This window comes from Triticum urartu, chromosome 2A (assembly GCF_056163025.1).
Source record: "Triticum urartu cultivar PI428250 chromosome 2A, HENAU_Tu73, whole genome shotgun sequence".
NCBI classification, from domain to species: Eukaryota; Viridiplantae; Streptophyta; class Magnoliopsida; order Poales; family Poaceae; genus Triticum; species Triticum urartu.
The window spans coordinates 250,364,648-250,369,894 of NC_141874.1; the positions used below are offsets into that span (position 1 = coordinate 250,364,648).

A 5,247-nucleotide genomic window follows, 5' to 3' on the forward strand; every position below is an offset into this window, starting at 1 on the left:
CATCCATCCTGGCCCATTGCACCTTGACACGGGCGAAAGCCCGGCATGCGCCTTCGATGCAAACGGACCGCTTGATGACTTCCAGTCGTGGGCAGGCATCCACAAGCCACCTCACCAGGCCGAAGTAGCTGTCGGGAAGGGCGTCGCCAGGCCACATTCGGACTACAAAGCCCTTCATGGCCTGTTCGGCCGCCTTGTGCAGCTCGACCAGTTGCTTCAGCTGGTCGCTCAGAGGCATCGGGTGTTCGGTCCCAGTATACTGAGACCAGAACAGCTTCTCCGTTGAGCTTCCCTCCTCGGCCTGGTAAAACTGTGCGGCATCCGACACATTGCGGGGCAAATCTACGAATGCTCCTGGAGAGCTCCGAATTCGGGTAAGTAACAAGTAATTTACTTTGACATGCTTGCTTTGCATATAGAATGCCTTACCCGCCGCTATCTTCTTCATCGCATCAATCTCCTGGAGGGCCTTTTGGGCTTCGGCCTTGGCACTCTTTGCACTCTCATGGGCCGCGGCAAGCTTGGACTCTCGTGTCTTCAAGTCAAGCTCCAACGCCTCGTGCTTCGTCACGAGAGCGTGGAGCTCTTGCTGCACCTCGCCCACCCGTGCCTCATGCCTTTCCCGCTCGGTGCGCTCCTTGGCCGCTTTGTTTTCGGCCTCGGATAGCGCCTGCTTCAGGGTCGCCACCTCGGTTGTGGCCCCTGGCAAATTTCCAGTGATCCTGTCATTTTGCAATCGCATTCTTTTTATATATACCCATAGACTAGGTACTACTTACCTTTGTTCTCCTCGAGGTGCATCTTGGCAAGGCCAAGCTCTTCCTTGGACCCTTTGAGGTCCTGCTTCAGTACGGCGACCTCCGCAGTCAGTGCGGCGGAGGCCAGCAGCAAAGCCTGCATACGCATATAGACATACTTATATTAGACTCTTGTGATATTGTTTGATCCTCTATTCGGCTTTTCTTTGTGAACACCGAACGGAGCATCAGGGGCTACTGTCTATGCGGTAATAATTTTCCTATATTTCAAATACTTACCTCAAAGCCTGTTAGAAGGCTAGCACAGGCTTCAGTCAGTCCGCTCTCACTACAACAGGACCACCCATGTAGCAACGCATCTTTCTGTATCCAAATGTCCATATATGCGTTGCTAGTGAGTTTACCAACGGTTTGGCATGCGTAGCCTTATCCAGTGTTTATTTATATGTGTATATTATATATGTATATTTATATTGCTAGCAATTAAATTAATGGTCCATGTAAAGGTGATAATTATGTATTTCAAGTGAAGGAAAAAACAAGAGAATATACTCAAGAGAGGAATAAATCGTATATTAGATAAAACTGTTGGATTACAATAGTGGATAGTAACATCATCCAAATGTGATGCATAATCTCAGAGTGAAACTTAAACTGAAAGAATCCATCAACATCCCTGCAACTTAACTAAAACTTAAGGAACACCATCCAGCAGGAACATCATCTGTACAACATAACTAAAACTTAACCTGGGAACAACATTTAGCAGGAACGTCATCCGTACAACATAACTAAAACTAAAAGCATCCATCATCATCATGAAACATGACATCGACACCATCATTGCAGTATACTTGCCATAGACCCATATACTCATCAATTTATCTTTTGAATCTACAAACAAGAAAACAAGATAAACTGTTAACACACAATGCATTGACATGATGCAAGTAGTAATAGAGGCAGGATATTAGTCACGTACAAAGTTTGAAGGCCATGCAATCTTTGTTTTCTCTACATTACCTAGAGTATTGCAGTTTTTACGACTCTGTACCAAAAGTTCAGTTTTCACAAGTGCAATATAAGTAGGGTGAATGCAATGTAAGGCAACATAGAACAAGCTAGTAAAAGGATATTGAGTGGGTTAAAATTTACCTTTACTTGATCTATTATTGCTTTTAGGTTTATTTCAGTTTTGAGAAATCTCTGATCCTTGTAGCTGAAGCAACACAATGATCCATTCCTTGCAACCGGGCCAAGAAAGTCCCGAAGATGTTTACCTCTTTTCCAATTGGCTGATCTAGGTCATTGTAGTGAACCATTATCCTTTTCCCTTTTGGAAGGTTCCAAATATATTTCAGCTTCCTCTTCTAACGCTCTTTTGTTTATGCATTTTCAGCTGAATATATACAACCATGAATTATATGTTACGATGATGAATAATCATATATTGCAAACAATAAGGAATGAGCAACAAACTTACCATCTTCATTTTCATCCAGGTCAACATCATCACAATCTGTGAAGCCTTCTTCATCATTAGTAGTTCTTTCATTGACATCAAATGATTCGACATCTTTTTCAGCAGAATTGATGTTCGGTCGGTTCTTCCATCATATATTCTTTGTTGGATTCAAGAACGCTAATTCTTATCTGTGACATATCTGCTACAACAAGACAATGACCAAAAGTTTAAATAATTGTGTAAAAGACAATATTATGTGGTCCTACTCGTCCTATGATAGTCATCCCCGCATATGTGAAGAAGATTAATTTTGATTTCAGCTCAAACAATCATAGTTTGAAATAATTGCTGCCCCTATAATCAATAAAATAAGTCTGACCAGATTTATTCCTTATCAAATCAAAATAGCAACTCATTCAGTACCGAGTAGGTACTAGGAATACATCAAGCTATTCAGATTTCACAGTGAAAATGATGAACTAAGACATGAAACCATTACTCCGAAATGTAAATTTGCAAGGGGGCCATTATTTTGTTCATCGCGTGTATAAGGAAAGCGGCAACTAACAAATGGAAACACCATATAGTAGGTCCTTCGATGAGCCCATGTTTTTAGTTATGTTCCTGTGCTGGGAACATTACTATGAATAAAATGCACTTGTCTTTCAATACTAGTAGTTTAACTATCAAACTGTTTCAGGTGGTTAGGGAAGATGCACTTGTACTTGATGTGGTATGGTGCTTAACTTGTTGTTTGCTGGGGGCACACTTGTTCAGGTATAACAATATCCACGGATAGTAAGAGTATCATAAGGTAAAGGACGCCCAAGTTCATTCTCTCCGGTGTTAAGGAAGTTTTGTTCATGCACAAGCATTATAGCTAGGCTGATGACATGTTATTCAAGTTGGAACCATGAGGAGATCCCATGGGGCAAGGCTGAGTGTGTTTCAAAGTATACATGTGCTTTCACTATCATGCACATGGCTATTCACTAACATTTATTTTCAAAACAAGTGTGTTGTCTTGCAGACTGGAGTTGTAGTTTTGCTGCTGCAGATCATGTTTTGATATTCATAATAAAATTAACATTCGAATTATTGGGTCTGACTAGTCAACAAGCTATTAATTATTGTAATTGTAACATGACATATTTAGTGCAACTTGTTCATATATACGACCAAGATAACACTTTCTTCTAGTCACTCCATCGTTTATTTTTCTACAAACGACACTCCAGCCAGATTATACAATATGATAGCAATAACAAAATAACAAGGTCACAAGCATCTGGCGCACATGAAGAAAGAAACTATGCTAGGTGGTCAGCCGCAAAATGGAAGATCTAACCCAACTGTACTACCCAAGCAGATCAGGATAGTCAGAATTGGAGTTCCATAAAGAAAGTCTATGAAGAGTTGAACTCACCAAGGAAGCAATGGTGCAGAACTATATTAAAATACTGCAGGCGTCCACACCTGACACCCCAACAGTTACCAGATCTAAGCCACCTGTTATGTTCGGCTAAATCTACAAACACAAAAACAAACAAGCGTCAGGGCACTAATGAATGAAACATAAAAAGCTAATTTCAACCGAGCTAAGTTTAATTGAGTATAGGGAAGGTGTAACCTTATAGAAGAAGAATTCGAAGCAACTCCCCCTATCTGAAGGGCCCCCAAAATTCTAAACCAATAACAAGGGACATTTATCAAACACTTGGTGTGCACAATCAAATTCACTCAAGAGAAGAGCAATTAGGAAGCGTAGAAGGGATATATCTGAACCAACAAGGGGGAGGAGGCAAAATCTTCAAGTCATACTAGTATTTACCATGTGTTTAATCAGGGGTGGGGATTGATCTACTTTCTCCGCCCCTGTTGCTGAACAAGACACGCCTCTTGTGCGCTCACCTGAATGCTGGAATCGACGGGGCCAGCCATGAGATTCAAGAGGGAGGGCGGGTCGTGATCGATCTGCTCAAGATAGGGATCCTGCAACGAGAGATAGAGGAGAAGACGCCTACCGCGAGAAGCTGTGTTGATATGGGGGGAGGGGGCAGGTTTCTGATTTTGGTCGTCCTTGATTGGTATGACAGATGGGGCCATAGTAATGAGGCGCGTACTTATTTTATTTTGACCACAATTAGTCCCTTTGGCGGGAGAGAATGGAGGGAAAAATTAGTGCGAAACCAAAAAGAATATTAGGGAGTACAAATTTGAAGCGAAACAAATTCTAATCTTTGTTATTATCATCTGGCCCTTGACTGGCTACCAAACACAACGTGATTCTTTTATGTTTTTACAAACTCAATGCAATATGCGTAAAGTAATAGTTATTTCTATTTCTCAAACCGAGCCTGATTGGCCGCGACTTGCATCTTGTGGCGTTGCCGCTCAGCTTCCTCCGCTGTTGCGAGCAGGGCAGCGTCGATCGTGGACGCAGACCCATTCCACACCCCCCCCCCCCTTGCCCTTGCCGGCGATGAGGGTGGTGGCGCGGCCATGCTGATCTTGACGAATTGGTCGTTGAGGCAGCGCCGACACCGCGCGAACATATATGTAGTGGTCTTGAAACAGTACATGGCGTAGGCCTCAGCCAGCGCCTTATTTGCAAGGACCTAGTCTGGCGCGACGTCCGACATCGCGAACATGACACGGCACTGTGCGTTACGCTGCTCCCACCACTTGGCTAACTCAACTACCATCAGGGCACTGCGTTGACGTTCCCCCGCGACGACGTCCAAGATAATGCACGAGGCTCCCGCGCACTTTCGTGACCGCCAGGTATGGTGCCCACTTCACAGTGAACAAGCATCGACATGGGACGATGGTAGTGATGAGGCAGCGAGGGTGGCGCCGAACTGCAGTCACAGAGGGAGCGTGACTGTCGCTGAGAACTCCTCATCCGTTGTGGCAGCCTGAGCAAGGAGGGGCGGCTACTACCGCACTTCGTCATCCAAAGAGAGCATGACCTCCTCCTTCGACGGCGTTAGAGGAGGACGACGAGCGAAAATATCACGCGCT

The 5,247-nt window shown here is 43.9% G+C and overlaps 1 long non-coding RNA gene across 6 annotated transcripts; it reads right to left on the reverse strand.

The window, feature by feature from the left end:
• Positions 1–1,260: 1,260 nt before the first annotated feature.
• On the reverse strand, positions 1,261–4,305 carry LOC125541496 (uncharacterized). 6 transcript variants are annotated; one of them, XR_015615065.1, is made up of 7 exons: positions 4,055–4,305; positions 3,854–3,907; positions 3,650–3,751; positions 2,242–2,425; positions 1,914–2,157; positions 1,741–1,806; positions 1,262–1,652 (listed from the first exon to the last, which is right to left on the reverse strand). It is a non-coding gene; the product is annotated as an uncharacterized LOC125541496 (long non-coding RNA). The 6 variants fall into 6 exon arrangements; XR_015615063.1 differs by having other exon boundaries at positions 1,261–1,806; XR_015615062.1 differs by having other exon boundaries at positions 1,261–1,652; positions 1,741–2,157.
• Between the last annotated feature and the right edge of the window lie 942 nt (positions 4,306–5,247).